Genomic DNA, 21107 nt, shown 5'->3' with positions numbered 1-21107 from the left:
GTGTAGTTTTCTTTTTGGAAAGGGAAGCAATACTGTGGTTTCTATGCACAGCGTTTTACTTTGGAGAGCAAACCAGACTGAACTTTAAAAAGAGAGAGAGAGAAAAGCCTATTTGGGACAGACCTGCCCTTCTCTCTCCTTTCAACGTGCAATGGTTTGTTCCATGCAGAGAAATTTGGAAGAGTTGTGGGTGTGTTGTAGGCAATGAGAAAGTTTCGGGCAAGCCTCCCCCTCCCCCTCCTAACTGAAAGACCCCTCTCTTCTCCCCCTCCCCCATTCGCCAAGTTAAAAGTATACTCCCTCCCCCTCCCCCACCTTTCTTCCTTAATTTGGAAGAGAAATGGGATGGCCTTTCAACCACTGCACATTAAACTCATCAAAGCATCACTCCCCCCACTCGCCTCCATCCGCTTCCTGATTAAAACTAAAGCAAGACAAAAGTGACTTATTTTCTCCCCAGCAGCAGAACTTGGCAATGCAAAAAGGAATAAATAAATGGGCAGAATCAAATGCCTTTGCCTGAATAAAGAAAAATATAAGAATGCCAAGAGCTATTTTAAAGCAGTAGCCATGATAATCTACTTCTCCACCGAAGGGGCAAGAAAGGGAGAAGGTGTGCCCCTTTGAAACATTTCTGATCTTTCTTGCACCACCACGACCACCTCCACACAAAAAAGTTATTTGGAACGGCTGCATTTTTGTTTTAAAGGGAGTTTGTTGGCTAATAGAACCCTGACTTAAGTAGCCTAAGGTAACATTCTGTTTATTTAAAAATTTACTGGAAAAAGAAATTTGATCCCTGGGGAAATTTGCAATGAAATGCAGATGGACAATATGATCTCTAAAGTGGAATGCAGAAAAGGAGTATTTTTCTCCTGCAAGAGGAAACAGTGCCCCCTCCCCCCATACAAACAAATGCTATTTCCTTTATTTTTTCTTATTGTGATATTCTTCTTTGTGTTCAGAGACTTCCTTGCCTTCCTGAAATTTAACCCAAACTAAATCTTCAGCCTCAGGGGGAGGGGGAAATACATATTTGCAATTCAACCATATATATATATATATATATATATATATATGAATGAAAGTGCAAAGCATATTTAATTAATGGGAAGGCAAATTCTTCTAGAATTGTTCAGACTTCAATCCCGAAGCTTAAACCCCGTTTATCTGGAAGTAAGCCCCATATCGACTGACTTTACTCCCAAGTGGGCGTGCTCTGGAACACAGTCATATTTAGGAATGAGAGACTAGTCTTTGTCCTCATCTTCCTTCCTTCTTTTTTTTTATTAACAGCAGTTCCTTATCTGAGAAAGAGAACAAAATCTTATCTAGGAAAAAAAAGAAATGAAGAACTGATTGAAATCACAGATTTCACTACGGAAAAATTTCTGGCATTATGAATTTCAGAGGTTGATTTGGTAGTATATGTTAATATTAAACAATATTAATTGAATTTGTAATATATAGACAGATATATGTTTTCAAAAATAAATGTTGAGTCTGCAGTCTTAAACAGCTATAGGGAAAGAATCCCACATTACAGTCCCTTCTGATCAAATATGTTTAGATATTGCAGTTATTCTCTAACCCAAATATTCTGCCTTCTGTAGGCTGCAGTCTTATGCTCACTTGCTTGGGAGTAAGCCTTACTGAACTCAGTGGAACTTACTTCTGAGTAAACCATGCTGTTTATTTTCCCCTTGCCAAATTCAATTTTTGTTGAAAGGGAGAAGCTTTGTTGCCAAAATCTATTCTCAGTGAGAATTCCCACCCACCTATACCCCAAATAGTAAGACTTTTTAAATATAAATTAAAACGGGAATGCATGAGTTTTTACCCATTTGGGGCACTACAATGTTCTTATGCAGATTCCATTCATTTCAATGGGACGTCTGGAGGAGAATGTACTGCTGGATCATGCCTCAAATTTTTAAAAAAGAAATGGATATATATCAGATTATTCATGGAAGCATTGTACAACTTGGGTGATTTTTTGAGTGAAGGGAAAAATTAATGATGTGACTTCCCTATGGATACTTGGTCTTGAAAATTTGTCATGTAGAAGTTGTTTTTGTTATTTTAAAGGGATTTTAAAGAGGCCACCGCATAGCATGGCCTCTTTGGTTGACCTGGTGACTCGGAAAAAGGGCAAGGCACAGAGAGAGAGAGAGAGAGAGAAATTTTGCTGCTGTCTTTATTTTCTTTTTTAAAAGCTACACACCCCTCAATCCTGTCCTGCTGTCCTCTTAGTTTTGTGTTAAAAATATGGGCCAACTTGGTTTAAAAGAAAGGAGGGGTCCTGATGTTTGCAAAGCAGTATGTGGCACTGGTTTGACTGCACACTGGCTATTATTTTCAAAGGAATGTGGATTTTGATTGAGGCCAAATATTGACATGTACCCTTCCCCTCCCCACTTCATTTTCTAACTTTAACTTCACTGTGAGCTTTGCAAACAAGAGCCGTAGAAAGGAGGGAGGGAGGAAAGCAACCATCTTTAAAATGAAGTCCAAGAGACACAGAATTTGGTAGAATGGATAATGCTTCAAATCTCATTCTTGCAGTCCAGCCCAGGGAATACAATCTCTGTGTGGAAACCGGTTTCCACATCGTATTGCTGGACCGGATGTGCGGAAGGCTGTCAAGCGTGTGTGTGGTGTGTGGGGAGACTATACCCAGCAATGGAAATAATGCATGCCTCTCACCAGGAGGGATTCCCATGCACACCCCAAAATTGTACAGTTTATTTGCAGGCACTGCAGTTTGTATGCAGCCTTCTGCAGCTCTCCTGATTCCCTGGATCAGGGCCTACACCAATGTTTTTCTTTCTCTTCCTTTCCCTTCTTCTTTCTGAATTACCATCCCTCCAATACTTTAGCTATTTAAAATATTTAACAGAAAGGCGGCAAATGCAATCACTCAATCATGTACAGAGAGGCGAATGCAAGAAACACAATTCATTATATATAATATATAAAGAATTGTCCTTACATTTTTTCTGTGAAAATAATAGTTTCTCTTTTCTGGTTCATCTCCTTCACCCATTCATCTCTACCCACCACGTCTACCATGGGCCCAATCCACCAGGAAGTTCTCTTGTGCAAACCATCTTTGAAATTAATGGGAGTTAGGTTAGAGCACAATAGTTCATTTCAGTGAGGACTGCGTAGAGAACTTCCTAGTGGATTGGGTCCCTTGTCTGTTGTATATGCTCCTTGCATATAACACATAAAAAACACTTCCATACATTTTCTGTGTCATAGTTCTTAAAAGTGTCTACATAAAAGTATGCATACATATATTTCTTTTTCAAGGCATGTTTACCTGTGGGCATGGTATAGTGGTATTAATGCCCTACAAACATGTTTGCACACAGAACACGTGTGTGTGTGTGTGTGTGTGTGTGTGTGTGTGTGTGTGTTTGTGTGTGTGGTAACATAAAAAGAAAACACTTGTGTTTGCAGAATGCATGAATATGTCTTTGTTGTATTATACTAAGTATTATATTTCAAGAGGTTATTGCCACCAGAATTTAGTGGCACCTTAAAACTTAGGGCTGCAATCCTAAACACACTTACTAGGGAGTGAGTCCCATTGGACTCTGGAAAATTCATAGAAGCATACTTAGGATGCAGGCGTGCAATCTTGTTTCTTCAGCAGTTAATGGCAAAACTCCTAGTAACTGCAGTGGAGCAGCACTGTAGCCTCTAACTCCCCAAATACAGAGCCTCATATGTGCTCCCATGCTCACTTGGAGCACATACTCCATTCACTTCTATGGAGGGTTGCTCCATTCATTTCTATGGAGGGAGCAGATCTGCATGTGCACAAACATGCAGATCTGCTTCTTCCACTGAAATGAATAGGGACTGACCTTGCAATGTGTGAGGAACTGCTAAATGACGAGTAAAAATGGTTTGCAGAAGTGGTTTTTGTAAGCTTGTGCCACACCAGGCTGCACTTGTGTGTGATACACAGAGTGCCATTATTAGTATTTTCACACATTGCATTCAATGTGCATTTTTGCTCTTCTGCATCTGTGTTGCTAATGAAAACCCTACATTGTTGACTAGCATGTCCAAGTGATTCTCTCACATCAACATTCATATGTGCTTAGAAACTATACAAGAGAGGCTTAAAAGTATGCTTAATGTTAGGTGTGAAAACAGCCTTTGTGTCCAATATGATGTTTATTTTTTAATATTTTTAATATTTGCAATTCATCTTCCACTAATAATACCCATGGCAACTTAGGAATATGATGGACACAACATGGGAAGCACCTAGTTTTATTTGTAATGATAGTCTTTAGGAATTGGTTGTTACATTTAGATTATTTGGCAGATGTGCATTCTTCTGTTTCTGTGAAAAATATGTGCTGTTAAAGATGCAGTTTATTAAATTGCTCATCACCACTTTGACCACAGAGACACTCCACACTGGGATGTATTATGGGAAGATTTTGTGGTATTCCCAGCACTAGAAAATGGTGGGTGTGGGTTTTCAGGACATTTTGGTGTCTGAGGTAAAACATCTAAATAGCACTTTCCTTCCCCAAGAAAACTAAATAGCGGATAATTTGCTTGCTTTCAGTAGCACCCATAATTGCTTGCATGCAGAAGGTCCCAAGTTCCCTCCCTGGCATCTCCAAGATAGGGCTGAGAGAGATTCCTGCCTGCAGTCTTGAAGAAGCCACTGCCAGACTGTGTAGCCAATACTGAGCTAGATGGATCTATGGTCTGACTCAGTATATGGCAGCTTCCTAATCTTCCACTTAAGCAAGTTGTCTCATTGAGCCAAATGGCAGAGGCAGCCCCCAGTGGTTTTTCTACACATGAAAAACCATTTCAGGTTTGGAAGGAAGATGCACAATGTGGATTGCTGGGATTTGGAAAATTCTCACATGGTATAGAAGTAACCTGCCTAGAGAGCAGGAGGCTATTGGTTTGAATCCCCGCTGGTGTGTTTCCCAGACTATGGGAAACTCCTATATCAGGCGGCAGGGATATAGGAAGATGCTGAAAGGCATCATCTCATACTGCGCAGGAGATGGCAATAGTAAACCCCTCCTGTATTCTACCAAAGACAACCACAGAGCTCTGTGGGCTCCAGGAATCCACACTGACTCGACGGCACAGCCTGTACTGTGAACTAGCTGGGCTGGGTGCAGAGCATGCCACCACCTTTTTCTCTCTCCACCCCGGCTCTGCGGCTTTCTGGCCGGCCAACTTCTCCCCCCCCCCCGGCCGACTTCTCCCCCCCACTGCTTTCTGGCTGGTGGGCAGGCTTGCTCACTTCTCCCCCCTCCCTCACTTTCCAGCCGGCCGGCCACTGCCACCATTTTCTTCCCTCCCGCCTGTACCCGTGGCTATCCAGCAGCTCTCCGGACTCTCGCAAGAGCTGCCACACATGGGATTAGCCACGGGTATGTCTTGAGAATTATTTATATAGATAGGGTTGGCAGCTCTGACTGATATTCCTGGAGGTTTATTTTCCCCAATATCAAACCTTTTTTCTTTTTAAATCCAGGATTGCTTCCAGCAGACACCTGGAAATTGATGCAGATTCCTGGTGACTTCAGGCCAGTCCTGAAGGGTTGGCATCTCTTACTGCGAAGCACCTTGATGCTCTTTTTCATGTGTGGGTGGGTGGGGGTAATGGTGGGGGACCTTAGCTCAGTGGCAGAGCCCCTGCTTTGCACTCAGAAGGTACCTAGGAAGCTGCCTTATACCAAGTCAGACCATTGGTCTATCTAGCTCAGCATCACCCCTGTGGGGCTGGGAAAGACCCCTACCTGAAACATTGGAGAGCCACTGCCAGTTTGTGAACAATACTGATCTAGATGGACCAATGGTCTGACCCAGTATAAGGCAGCTTCCCATGTTCCTACGTATGAATCGTGTCAATGTGAGATAGAAAGTAAATGAAAATCATTTTCAAAACAATGGAACATTCTAGAATCTAGCCAATTTAGGTTTCACACAGCTCAGAGATATATAAAAGCACATTGAATGTCAGGTGTGAAAAGATTCTTTCCTTGCAGAGATGCAGGGGTTTTTACAAAATGATTTAAGTCTACCTTGTAACATGTCAACACACCTCTCAGGGCTCATTTTTAGCCCTACCGGGAGATGTCAAGGGCTGAACCCGAGGTCCTTGGCATGCACTCTAGGTGCTTACCACTGAGCAACAGCCTCTCTTCCCCTATATATTACGGTAATCTTAATCTCCATCGTAAAGGTGAAATATGCCATCGAGTCAGTTTCCACTCCTGGCGCCCACAGAGCACCGTGGTTGTCTTTAGTAGAATACAGGAGGGGTTTGCCATTGCCATCTCCCACGCAGTGTGAGCTGATGCCTTTCAGCATCTTCCTACATTGCTGCTGCCCAATATAGGTGTTTCCCATAGTCTGGGAAACATCCTAGCACACTTACTTGATCCTCAGCACACTTACTAAGGAGTAAACCCCCCTAAAATGGGTGAGACATCTGATTAAACATGCTTAAAAGTGCACTGCATACACAACTACTAGGAAGTAGGTTTCACTGAAATTAATCAGGCTGCCTTCCAGGTACATGTATTTAGAAATTAGAACCAAAACCTTACTCCCCTTTGATTTCAGGTGATATTATGGGAGTATGACCTTAAACCCACAGTGCCCTGCAGTCAGTTCCACCGGTACTGAAGAGGTTGTGCTTCTTTCAACAGAAGTCATAATTAAAGGTATAGTCCTGTGTGTGCATTTATTCAGCAGTAAGCCCTATGGAATCTAATGGAACTTCTTTCCAAGTGAACATACTTAGGCCTGGGCACGATGTGAAACACACTTACTTAAGTAAATCTTGCTGGTTTCAGTTAAATGTATTTCCACAAATGAGCTTGGGAGCACAGATTAAACTAAAAGTACCTCATTTAAACTAAATTAAGGTTCAAGGTTGAGTGATATTGGTGGATGGATGAATAGAAAGTGTATGGATGGGTGTGTGTATAAGATAAATCATTTTTGAGGGTTGGATGGCGTGAAACTGAAAATTTCTCCTTTGAACAAGTTCTCAGCCACATGGAAATTTCTCTCTCTCTCTCTCTTTCCCTCTGCACAAAAGATACAGCCCTTATCCCAGCCTCCTTCAGTAGTGTTCTTTTTACCTACTTTGGGCGGGGGTGATGGTGGTGATTTTTTTCCTTTTGGTTAAGAACTTACCGTTGCTTTAAGAAACATTTTTTTGTAGAGTCTGCTGCAATGCAGTAAATCAGTACAAATAACCCAAGATCATAAGATATGTGCTGAAGCAAAAGAAATACAACAGCAGCAAATAAATGAAAATTTAGCAATGGGACAAAATATGAAGAAGCAATAATTCTTCCTTATAAAGTTTTTAAAAAGAGGAATACTTTAAAGAGGATGAAGGGCAGGAGTTCTCAAACTTGGATCGCCAGATGTTGGACTACAACTCCCATCATCCCCAACCACAATGGCCAAAAGATGATGGGAGTTGTAGTCCAACAACATCTTGGGACCCAAGTCCAAAAGTCCTTGCTTTAGAGCACAGTTCAGCAGAAAGTTCTCTTGCACGAGTCCCAGAAGAATCTCCCATTGGATTGTGCTCTTAAAACCCAATGAATGTACAGGAGGAAAAGCCATACAACCTGATCATATGGAGGTTTGCTTACAAGCAAGAAGTACTGTGTTCAGTGGGTTTACTCTGAAACAGGGCTGTTCAACTTCGGCCCTCCTGCAGATGTTGGCCTATAACTCCCATAATCCCTGCCTATTGACTGCTGTGCCTGGGGATTATGGGAGTTGTAGTCCAAAAACAGCTGGAGAGCCGAAGTTGAGTAGCCCTGTGTAAGTGTAACTTTGCAGCCTTAGTCTTCAATCCTAAGCATGTATGCTCAGGAGTAAATCCCATTGAACACACAAGGACTTTCTTCTGAGTAAACATGCTTAGTCATGCATTGCTCTTTTTAGTCCTTTTGGCAACATCATTCTGTTTTTCCTTCCAAATGGGTTTTTAAAAGGGACAGGAGAGGAAGAGACAAGCAGCACTCTTTAAATTGTTTAGGGGAGAGCTGGACAAAAATAAGCAGAATACAAAAAGAAAGATGTGAACATTTCATACAGGAAAGCAGCTTTTTAAAAGGGGTGGGGGGGCACCCCAAAGTAAAATTTCCAGCTTCAGGTCTTAGCAGTTTGGAGATTTTTTTACAAGGTACTTTCCTTAAAAGGTGTTTGGCTGCAAGGGCAAAAGAGAGGAATAGAGCTGGTTTTCTAAACCCCTCCTCATTTTAAAAAGAAACATTGCCTTGCATAGTTAGCTATGTGGTTTGAGTAAGCCTCTGTTTTCATGTAAATCACTTGAAATGTAAAAATAAATAGAGGATAAAAACACACACACTCTCCAAAGTAAAGTGGTGGTGGTGGTAATGCCTGGGTTTTTTTTTTTTTTTTGCTAATTCTAATTTGTCTATGAACCAGAGAAGAGCAATCAAAATTGGGAAGGGAAGGAACAGACACTAAACGTATTTCTATTTTATCCCCCAAAAGGGATTGGAAGTGGGGGAATGGAAATAGCGAAAAAATTAACTTCCTCTGATGAACCGTTGACATGATTTGCCTATATGAGGCTACAATTCCATCCTCTCTCCTTTGGAAAGATTTGCTTAAGCATCTCCATCTGCTCTAATTCTTTTGATTTTTTTTTTTTAATTTTCCTTTCCAATTTTGGAACAAACGTAGGTAACCGAAACACATTAGTAGGATATGGAGAGTATGGGTTTTTCATCTCCATCCATTCCCAGCCCCTTCAAAAATATTATCAAAGTGAGTGGAGGGTGGGGGGAGAATTTGGTTTAATGTAACTTTATTTATTTTGAATAGTATGTACTGTATATAAGGGAAAAACTGTAATCCCCAGTGTGCAATATGGATCCTTGCCCGAGGAATAAAATACATTTTAAACAAAACTATAATGTGTGGGTTTTTTGTTTAGTTTTTAAATGGAGGCTTTCCCCCTTGAGCACTATTGGGCTTGGGGAATATCTGCCCTTGATAGTTTAGCTGCATAGTTCTTATCGTTTTTGCAGGAGAACCAAAATAGCTAAAATGAAACATTCTATAAGCCTCAAAGAGGTTGGTTTTGGATTATGTAAACTTCTGCTCCATCCAGGATTCTTTGTATTTCTATGAAAGCACAGCAGATGCATTATAGTTGGGTTTGGGTGCAAGTATCACCACTCAATTGTTCAGGGTGCATCTTTTCAGGTTTTTAAAAATAAAGCTTCTAGCCCTGAAGGCAAGATGGATTATTTGAAACTTGCACGATCCTTCCCCATCCTAATTAAAGATGAACAATTCCACTATTAGAAAGATTTGAGTTTTTGCCCATAGCCCTCCCCTTTTCCAGTACACATCGAATAGCTCTATATATCAAGGACAGTCCCGCCCCCCCACCGCACCGCCCCTGATACACAGCTGTCCATATTTTGGTCTTTTTTTGGAGATGCCTTGTTAAAAAGCTGCTGAGTTGCCAGAGCTGCAGTTCTTCAGAACTGAGGAAAGCGGGGAGTCCTTGCAACTGAGCTGGATCTGAAAGTGTATCTGTTCCACTCCTTTTGTGCAGTTATTGAGAGTTCAGCTTCCTCGCCAGGGTCTCTCAGATTTACATCTTTGATTTCTTCTTCAAATGTTTTTTTTTTTTAAGTACAGTGTCCTGAGAGCACCTGCTTGAAGCCCCACTCCCTCACCGACATGCTCAGAAGTACCACTCACTTCCTGTCCGTGCATAAAACGTTTGTCTAAATAGGCACATTCTGTAACTTTGGACATGCTCATGCTCAGAATGCTGGGATGCCCCAGTTTTCTGATTACCGAAAGAATCTGGCCACAGTTGCAGCATTTGTCTCTTCAGAGAAATGCAGTAAGCATGGATAGTAAGTGGGTGCGGCTGCTGAATGCAAGGATGGGGCATGCGCTTATGCTCTCAGGGCATTGTATGTGAGTACACAGCCTCCCTCCTTTTTTAAACTTCTGTGAAGATAACTCATGTAGGAGGTAGATGTAGCCTGTCTCTAATGTGCTGTACATGCATAAAAATGTGTGCACATGAACCCCAAGGCATCATGGAGAACACAGCTTGTTGTGCGTACTATCCTGGCAAAGTATATTTTGAATAGCTGACATCTGGTAGAACAATCATGTGTTCCCCACATGTATCTAACAACAAACACTGTTGTGTCTGGCTTGTCCATTAAATGTCCCCGTTAAAGCAAAGAGGCGTGCCCCAGTTGCACAACACTAGCACAACAGTTTTGCACTAGTGCAATGTCCTTCCACAATCTGTATGTTCCTCCGGATACCGGCATCCATTCACAGCATTACAACTGGAGCATTTTTACAAGTGATGCTTAAAGTTGCAGTGCTATGTCTGTTCATTTAGGAGTCTGTCTCATTGAAACTGATGAGATTTACTTCTGAGTAAAGACACACAGGCTTGGGTTGCACACATGCTTTTAAATCTGGGGGTTTGTCACTTGTAAGTCATGGTATGGCTGGAGACAGACAATAGTTCTTTTCAGAGGGTGGAAGCGGAATTGGAAGAGGGGTTATTCTCTGTGCTAGGTACCTGTATCCCACTTATACTTCTAGCAATCAGGGACTGAATGGCTGAATTTCAAAAACCTGCCAGACCTATTTGACCAGAAGCAAAAGTGTGAGAAAAGAAATGTGTATACCATAGAATGCAAAACATTTATCAGCTCATGGAGGCTATTCACACAGACATGCAAAACTAGGCGAAGGGAGCCCAGCCCGGTTTTGCACACGCGTGAACTGCCAGAATTGTGCCTGATCCTGGTGGCTACAAGGTGGCAAACCTGCCTAAATAGGCTCCCTCTAAAATGAGGGAGTGAGCACCTCCTTAACTTCATTTTTGGGGTCATATTTTGCAGATATGGAAAATGTCAAAACAAAACACCCCACCTAGTTTAAGCCTGCATTGTGAAAACTGACATTGAGGTGCTTCACGCGATCGGTGTTAAGCGCCTGAGGGGGTTCTGTGGGGAGAGCAGGCTTGGCCCGCTCTCTCCCCAGACGAGCAGCCGCTCATAGCTGGGCAGCTGGATCAGCCGCCCACACGACTGCCGGCTCTGTCACGGAGCCGACAGAGGCAACGGGGATCGGGGGTTCCAGGATGTTCCCTCGAAGTTCCAGGATGCCTCGCGTGAGTGCACAGGGCATCCTGGAGAGACCTCCGAACCTGGGAGTCTCCTCGTGTGTTGCCATGGCGCGGAACTGCGCCGCGGCAGTACACGGTCAGGAAGCCTGGGGTAGCGGAGTGCTTGCTCTGCTAACCTGGGCTAAGAGGAGGGCTACTTTGGTGGGCTAGCCGCCAGAGAGCCACCGGGCTTGCCTGCGAGCCCGCTGGTTCTCACAATGGGGAAAAACTGGGCTGGGATTCTTTGGCCCCGTTTCCCCCCATCGTGAGAATAGCCTCATTGTGTGCCTCATTTCATGGTTCTTTGTCCCTGACCGTCTCCTTGTTTTGACCATTTTAACCCAGAGATCCTGGTTGGATAATGTAGAATGCCAGTTTGTCTAGTTTGACTGCCACAGCTCTGCTATGTGAAGATGCCTTTTCTTGATGTGTATGTGTAACGGACTTATGCTTAGTCAATGATTGTGGGAGTGATCTGACTGTGCATTTCCTGCATTCATGATTGATCGTGCTTGCCCTTTTTTATGACAGAGTAAGTGTTGCTGTGGACAAATGAAACATTTAAATGGAAATCTATAGACATTTCCGCCTAATTTCCAAGTCTAGGGAAGAGTTTTTCTGACATACTTGGGTTTCTGCTACCCAAGACTCATTCAGCCACTTTCCTGTCCTTTCTGAAGAAGGGTTTCACATGCCAACCCACTGCTGAAGCAATCTGATCTTCATTTTTGTTTGTTTGTTATAGAAACCAGATCAGACAGAAAAGTTCTGGCATTACCAGAATCTACTAGGGACAAATATTAACCCAGACTCTTGAAAAAAACTTGTAACATTTTTATTATTAAATGATACATATATAATCAGACCAAAAAGGAAAAGGAAATCAATAACCCCACTCACCCAAACTTTTCATTTGAAGAAAAATGGAAAATTCAATGTTTTCTGCTACATTTAATTAAGAGAAACATTGACTCAGATATGCACTGGGAGCAGAAGTGTATTCTGGAGCTGGATCGTTATCCCTGGCAGTAGGAAAACAAAACAATAGAATTGTGTCCCAAGCTTCTGGTCTTAGAAGTACGATCATTTGAAATTAACTGAGCTTTTGCTCAAAAAGGTCTGTTCAGGAGTGCAGTGAAAGTCAGGTGGAAAAATTTGCAATTGCAGGAGAGGGTTGCTTGAGCATAGCTGGAGTGGATAAGCAGGCTGTGGGCTTCTACCCAAAGGCAAGCCCCACCAGGGGAAAAGAGGTGACAAGACCTTCTTAGAAGGCAGATTTTTGCTATCTGCAGCCCAGCAGAAGAAAGCTTTGACCATGGGGCACAATCCAGAAACTGGCTCTCGAGTAAGCCACATTGAAATAAATGGGAGACGTGCAAGAGCACAGATGCCCAATGTAATTCTGGGAGGATATTCACCAATTGTTGGCCCAGTATAAGAACAGGTGATCTCCTCCAATATATGCAGAGCTGGTGCAGGTCATAATGGTTAAGGGCCTATGAAACGTAAAGTCTTTAGTTCTCACCTCTGCTATGAACTCATAGAAGGAACTGCACAAATGAGTGAGAGATGCTGGTATGTATTATTCAGAGAAGCAGCTTTTTGAAGAAAGACTTTGGAGCAGATAAGCAATAGGGGGATGGAGTTGCTTACCCTCCAAAATAGTTTCTTCTCCCTCCTCCTGCAGGATTCAATCCCTGTTTGTTGTGTTTTGAACCCTGCTGGGTGGTGGGGGGGGGAGGGGTGGACAACTCCTGGGAGATTCAGAGGAGAGGAGAGCTGATCTTGTGGTAGCAAGCATGAATTGTTCCCTTTGCTAATCAGAGTCTACCCTGGTTTGCATTTGAATGGGAGACTACATGTGAGCACTGTTAAAATATTCCCCTTAGGGGATGGGGCTGCTCTGGGAAGAGCATCTCCATGTTTGCATGAAGAAGGTTCCAAGTTCCCTCTCTGGCATCTCCAAGATAGGACAAGATTTTTTTACTGAACCAACAAACTACCAAAGCATACAGTACGTTGGGCTGGGAGAGACGCCTGCCTGCAACCTTGGGGAAGCTGCTGCCCATCTGTGTAGACAATAATGAGCTAGATGGACCAATGGTCTGACTCTGTATATGACAGTTTCCTATGTTCCAGAGTAAGAAAAGGCTCACAAAGGAAGCTGCCTTATAATGGGTTGATTGAGATGATACAGAAATGGGTAAATCACTGATTCCTGTAGTGTGACCACACAAGCGCAGCTTCCAGTGTCAGGACTGCTATGCCGACATCGGGTGTGTCATCAGAATTCACCAATTTTGGCATATCTTGCCTTCCTTGCATTCCCAAATCCAACATCTGTCACCAACATTTGAAGTTGGTTACAGTTGTTGAGTTTGGAACCGCAAGTAAGGTAGAATATGTTGACATCAGTGGGTTCAAACAACATGCCCAGCAGCATTGGCATAGCAGACTCGACACTGGGAGCTGGGCTCACTGCCATGCTCCAGTTCACCATTTCCTGTGTTGTCTGAACCTTGTTAATAGATCTGCTCTGTAGTGCTTGGCTAGGATACTCCAACTATACTTTTGGGTTAACGTGGGGAATCAGCTGGGCTATGGGGGAGCAGGCTATTATAGAATTAATACTGAGCAAAGCTTTGGTCTAGAAATGATGAGGAAGCGAATATGCAGTTTAAAGATTTATTTGAAGGAAAAGGGGTACAAAAAATGAAAACCTGGCTAGGCAGGCAATAAAATCTTAACTAACAGTTTTAACAAGAAGCTCACAAAGTGGAATTTCAGCTTAAGGTCCAAATAACAAGTAGATCATTTTAAGGCTTGCTGTAAAAGTGAAGTGTGCTGTCGAGTCGGTGTCCACTCCTGGTGATCACAGAGCCCTGTGGTTGTCTTTGGTAGAATGTAGGAGGGGTTTACCATTGTCATCTCCTGCACAGAATGAGATGATGCATTTCAGCATCTTCCTATAACGCTTCTGCCCGATATAGGTATTTCCCATAGTCTGGGAAACCTACCGGACTTGCTAGTCAAGTCATTTCCCTACTGTGCCATTAGGTGGCAAGGCTTGCTGTAGAAAGGGCTAACATGCAGGCTTGAAGAGGGAAGAGAAGGGGGTGAGGGGATTTAGAGGGGCAGGAGGTTTGTATTGCCGATCCTGATCTGGTGCTGCATCAGGTGCACTTGTAGATGGGCAGCCAAGCAGATTTCCTTGCAGGGGGAAGACAGCAGAAAAGCAGGAAGGCGAAAGGGCAAGTGGCGTAGAGCTACCACTCATAAGACTGAGAACCAGTATGGTGTAAATCCAGGCAGACTACTGTGCAGGTCCCGATGTAGGTTCCAGTATAGATTCCAATACACGTTCTGAGCGCATGTGTTTGGATCTGAGGTACAAGTAGGCAAATTCATGCCCTGGGCCCCTAGGGACATGGACAAATCACACACCCTTGCTGGAGGGGCTGAAACTTAGGCTGAACAAATAAGTCTATGGTTGCATGAACCATGGTGTAAACCCACTGAACAAAAGGCTGGAAATAGCTTGGGTGAAGTGTTTGCGGAGGCCCGAGTGGGTGACCTTAAAAAGCTTATCTAAGAACCAGGATGCCTCTCCCAGCTGGAGAAATAGTGTTTTCTTAAGCCTTAACGACTGGGCTCCTAAGTCCTTGCCAGCTCAGGTTGATGACAGTGGGGTGGGGATGCCTCACACTGATCTGAATTACCTCTGGCAGGAGGTAGTTAGCTATTCCCTCTGAGAATGAGGTGATTCTCACAACCAGCTGAAACTGGGCTAAGGGAGCCCAGCCTAGTTTCGGCTGGTCATGAGAACCAATGGAAGCCGTGCGGCTCCCAGTGGTGGTGGTGGTAGTGGTGCGGTGGTGAGCCCTTTTAAGTGGCTCGCTGCTTAACCTGCGTTTCGGGCGCAACTGGGTCAAAGGATCGTGTGTCGGCGCAGTGACAATTCCTCCCCTTACACAAGGTTAGCAGAATGAGTGCTCCACTAACCCATTTTTGGCAAACGTGAGTCACCATGGCGAGCCTCCGTGCCATGGCGACTCACAAGGAGACCCCTGCCTGGGAGGCTCCAACAAGCCTCCCGGCCTCAGGGTTCTCCCCAGACTCTCCTGCACACTCATGTGGGGTGTCCTGGGACTTCTGGGGGCCAGGTGGCCCATGTTCCCTTCTGCCCTTATCGGCTTCATGATGGAGCTGGTAGTTTTGTGGGCAGCCAATCCAGCCACCCAGGGTGAGCTCCCCACCGAGCCTGGTTAGGCTCTACGCTCGGATCATGTGTAAAGCCTCTATAAGTTACAAGATTGCTTCTCCTCTGCTTATTGATGTAACCATGGTTATCCAATCTGGGTGTGGTGTAATTTTGTTTTCTAGAAAGAGCCAGTGAAAACAGGTTTTACACATGAACATTATCTAGTAGTCATAGCTTGCATGATTTTTGTGATCCTGATACCTGGAGAATGCTAAGGTAGCCAATCATTGATGGCTGTTCATGTTAATGTTTGTGTTAATGTCCCCAGTATGGGACTGCTGGCAACCCTAAGCCTGTACCCCACCAGAACCACAGAGTACTCTCATAGGGAGTGGGAGAACGGAAAGGAGTAGGGGCTCATTAATTATTTAGTAATTAGTGAAAATAAGTGGTTTGATCTCAGCCATTGGTTCTTCCCATTAGCTGAAAATAAGGGACAAATTGCATCCTCTAAGGGTCAGGCAATCTGGGGCTGAAATAAGGGACGCCCCTGCTAATAAGGGACTGTTGGTAACCCTAGAAGACAGGGATCTTTCTTAGCCCTACCTGGAGATGAACCCGGGTTCTTCTGCAGGAAAAACTCACTGAGCTTCCCAATCATGGATAAATCCCATTACAGAGCTCTCACTGAGCTTTGGCTTCATCCCTGTATTTCAGCACACCCCCTTCTGCTGCTCTGTTCCAAACTCCCCACACCTAAAGCTGCCTACAAAAGAACAACCAAATATCATAAGTAGGGTCCGGGTTCTGATATGCATATTTGTGTGTAAGTAAGGAGTTAGCCACTTAGGCCAGTCATGATCTGTCTACCTCAACTCTCCAACTAACACAGGGGTTTGTACTAAAGATGTCCTTACAAGGCTGTTGTAAGAAATGACTGAGACTCTTGTGCATATGAAGCACTTCAAACACTTGATATATACACTATAATTACAGATATGTGTTTTAATGGGTTTTACAAGAAACCTGTACTTTGAAAATGTGCAATGTTCGATGGTTCTTTGTTCACAAGAACAATACAATTCAGTAAAAAAATTGTGTTGGGAGGATTCTGGTTTAGTTTTAAAATGCCCATGCAGTCTAGCCCTCAAAAGAAATTTGCATTGTTCAGAACAACCAGCCAACCACAACTATACTTGGGCTTTTAACTTTTAAAACCAAAGTTCTTTGAACTTTTTCCCCAGAAAAAGAAAAAGAAATCTCCCCCAGGTTTCCCCACCACCCGGATCTGTGTCTCTTCTGCATCTACATTCTGCTTTGAAACATCTTGAAAAATAAAAAAGAACAGAACTGTGTGATATGATCAAATACTAACTCTTCCCGCATCAAATCTTCAAACTTAACCACAAACTATGTTAAATATTATAAAAAGGCTTGGTTTCCAATTTCAGGCAAACATTTTAGTAGCAAAAGAAGATTCTTCCTTCAAATGCAATCCATTCCCTTCCTGTCCCCTCATACACACCAACATGAAAACCAAAGACTTTGAACTGAATCCACTGGGAAGTTTTCCCGCACAAACCCCAATGAAATTAACAGGAGCTGAGCAAGAGTGCACTACCTTTTTGCAACTCCTGTTTGTTTTAATGGGGTTTGTGCAGGATAATTTCTCTGTGGATTGGGCTCTTCCTCAGTATGTATTTTATGGCTTTGCTTATCAATAATAATTGGCTGTATGTATAAGAAATATATGAAGAAGGAATTTAATTCTGTGGGCCACAGTTCTCCTGTATAATGCATTTCAGGAACTGGTGGTGAATAGTTTATATCTCTGAATTCACTCGGTAAATTTTTTTTGGTCTTATTTCATTTAATAAATGTCAGGGGAATTACTGGGTGAGAAATATGTGCTGTGATGGGCTAAAGGGCGGGTGGGAGTCTGGGAAAAAGAGAGGAGGAAGGGGGAATTAGATTCCTTAATTTTAATGTGGTGTCAAAGTGTCAATGATAAATTAGATAAAAGCAAGTTAAAACAGCAAGCTGTGGTGGGGGAAGGGGAGAAGGAGAGCCTCAAACTCCTTAATCTAGGATCTGTTGGGGTGGCCGGAGCTGAAGTCTGGAAGGGGGTTGGCAGATTCGGCCTCCTTAAAAGTCTTCATTTATTATGTTTACATATAGTCAACAGAGCAATGATTTCTGGCTGGGGAGCGAGGAGGGCTTTTGCTTTGTTTCCTCCCCTAACTCTTTGGTTTATCAGCTGCTGAAGAGCTTGAAAGGAATATATTTTCCCCTGGAAAATTTATTTTCTTTTCTTGAAGATAAGGGGAAGGGGGCGGGGATGGAGAGAAACCTCAAAACCTCTAACCACAACAATCAGCCTGGAATTTTAACTCCAGGCTGCCAAGGTGGCTCTGTGAATATCTCTGTGCTATTAACATCTGCATGTTAATAGCTCAATGGATCCACAATAGGCAAATTGCAGGGAATTTGTTTTAAATGAGGCCATATGGAAATAAAGGGGGAAACTTCATGAACAAAATTCTTAAAAAATGACCCCAGGGCAAATCTAGAGCAAGGAGACAAAAGCAGGTCTCCTTGAAAAAGTGTCTTTTGAAGCGGCATCTTGAGAAATGTGGGATATATTTTCACCAAGACAGTAAGAACAGAATTGATCACGCCACTTTGAAAAGGTGTGTGTGTCTTTTCTCTCTTTTGTTCTTTCTTCCCTTCCCTCTATTCCTTTTTCTGTTTTTTAGTTTGTTGTTCATTTTCCCTTTTTAATTTTTATCTTTTAATTTTAAAAATTATACCAGAGTATGCAGATAAATATTAATCATTACCATAACCCAAAATAAATTTCATGTTGAGTGTAGAAAATACGCTCTTCAGTCACCCCAAACTTTAAAGTATTTTTAAAAACCACCCAAAATCACGTCTGTTCACCAAATTGGGAAAAGGTCTCTTACACAGACAGAAAAGAGAAGTTAATTAGATCCAATATAAAAAACACTGATAAGGATCTATCTCAAACCCATAATGCTAACTCATACTAGACACCTACACAAATAGTCTAATCCTATCTCAGAGTTTGAGAGGACCTACTCACAAGTAAGTGTGTATAGGACTGCAACCACAATCTATACACACAGAATTAAATTATACATACCCAAAGCACTAAAAACTAAGAAACTGAAGGACTTTCAGCAACCTGATAACCACCCCCTAATTTTCTTAAATGGCTCATAAATGGCTTACCCGCTTCTAAAGAAGGAATAGATCTTGCCTGCCCTTTAGAGGAAACTGTCTGAAAGGAAATTGCAGTGCTTTCTTCATGATTTCTCCTTCTGCGTCTCCTTTCAGCTTTCTTTCTCTCTCACTTTCTTATTGCAAGTAAATCTCATCCCAGCCTAACTCCTAACATCACTTTTACAGCTCAGTCCTAATCACATTTATTCAGAAGCAAGTCCCACTGCTTTCAATAAATTTCTATGCATGCTCAGGGATGCTTCTACCCTAGCATTTTTTCCCTTATTAACACTAGTCTTCACACACTCAATTTACTGCTAAGAATCAAGATGCGGTTCCTCTCAAACCATTGCATTTGTGTCTTCTGTTTGTTTTTCTGTGTCTTCCCCACTTTTTTTTTTTAAAAAGGTGCTGGGTTATTGGAATTTTAAAAAAATCTTCTAACACAATAGCATTGCCAGCATTTCAGGTGTGAACTGACTGGTTCAGTTATTTCACCTGGTGTGCAGGAGTGATTGATGGGTAGCAGGGCTGGTTGCTAATGCACAGGGACTAGATAAGGCACAGTTGCGACAGAACAGGGCTAGTACAGCGTTAACAAAAACCACACACAAAGTTTTTGTTTGGTTTTGTTGTCATCTGGAAGGGCCCTAGGATTGCAGCTTTAATTTGTTTCTGCTGTCTGGGAAAACCACATTTAGCATTCAGTATCTTCCTTGAACAGTTGCTCCCTACTGGTTTTTAAAGCCGGTGGGGCGGGGGCAGAAGAAATCCTGCAAAGAATGATAGTCCAGATGTGATCTGGAATGGCAAGAGTGCAGGCTCAGGATCTCTTTGCACAGATTCCTTATCCTGTAACTCAGGGGCCATTGTGAGTGGGAATGATAGGAGTTGTAGTCCAATCACATCTGAGGACCAAAGTCTGAGAACCTGCTACAACAAGAAAGAAAGAAAGAAAGAAAGAAAGAAAGAAAGAAAGAAAGAAAGAAAGAAAGAAAGAAAGAAAGAAAGGAAAGCAGACCTCACAAGACTACATCCTTGCTTTCAAGTACACCTCGTGTTACCTTTTCTGCTTTATTTGGAAAAATAGGCTCCATGGGACTGATTTTGCCTTCTCCTGAGGCTTGAACTTTGTCTGGACAACTTGCTTTTCTCTCCAAGTAGGGGAAGGAGTAAAACTAAGAAGTTTCAGATCTCCTGCTAATAACATTCTTACCAGAAACTAATTCCAGAGGGATGGTCATATTAGTTGTTGCAGCATAAAACCTGCATCAAGGGCTCTCTTTCTCTGGAAGAAAGAGCTTCCTCTGGTGAAAAAAATCATTGTTCCATAGGAAAAAATCCTTCCTCTGGAGGAAAACTCCTTGCTCCAAAGGAGCGAGGTTGGGGGAGTCCTTCATTTGGATGAAGGAAAACTTTGGATGATGATGATGAATTAATTAACTTTATAATTGCCTTTCCATCTCTGACAGCTTTTAAAAAGTCTTTAAAGATGCATCTGTTCACCCAGGCTTTTAATTAATATTGTTTTAATGCTGTTTTAAAATATCGTTTTAAAAATTTTAAATTGTTGTGTTGTTTTAAACTTTTTGTTTTTGTTTTAACTAACGTTTTATTTTCTGTTTTTATTTTGTTGTGAACCGCCCAGAGACATAAGTTTTGGGTGGTATAAAAATATATTAAATAAATATATATATAAATAAATTTGTTAGCCATGCCATAACAAATTGTTTTCTGGGTGGCTCACAACAGAGGATTAAAACATACAATAAAAACACATTATACATTAAAAAAAAATTAAAAGTGAAAAGAAAATACAAAATACAATACAAAGTAGCTTAAAAACTCATGTTAAAATTAGTTAAAAATCAGATCAAATCTGAATTTAAAAGGCCTGGGTGAACAAAAAGGCCTTTACCTGGTGTCTAAAAGAACAAGTGATGAAGCCAGGCAAACCTCATTGGGGAGGCTATTCCATAAACGGGGTGCAGCCACTAAAAAGGCTCTCCCTAGTAGCCACCTGCCTCACCTCATTTGGCAGGGGCACCCAGAGGATGGCCTCCGAAGAGGATCTTAAGGTTCGGGTTGGGAAATAGGGGGCAAGGCACTCTCTCAGGTAACCTGGTCCCAAGCCACTTAGGGCTTTAAAGGCTAAAACCAGCACTTTGGATGTAGCCAACTGAGTTTTGTGGCACTTCTAACAGAATTATTGTGGCACAAACATTTGTGGACTAGAGCCCACTTCCATAAAGTGTTATTTTTAGTCGGGCAAGAACAACATGCATACACTGGCACAAAACGAAAAACCTACAACAGGGGGGCCAAAAAGCCACAAAAGGCAGGTCTGTGACATTTCTTATGCAGAGCCCCAAGGCATAGGAGTGAAGAATAAAGAGGCCCATTCACAGCAGCAGTCATCAGTGGCCTACATCCAAAGGCTGCACT

Source organism: Hemicordylus capensis, chromosome 6 (genome assembly GCF_027244095.1).
Source record: "Hemicordylus capensis ecotype Gifberg chromosome 6, rHemCap1.1.pri, whole genome shotgun sequence".
Lineage (NCBI taxonomy): Eukaryota > Metazoa > Chordata > Lepidosauria > Squamata > Cordylidae > Hemicordylus > Hemicordylus capensis.
The sequence above is the reverse complement of the archived record's forward strand: the minus strand, read 5'-3'. Positions refer to the sequence as shown.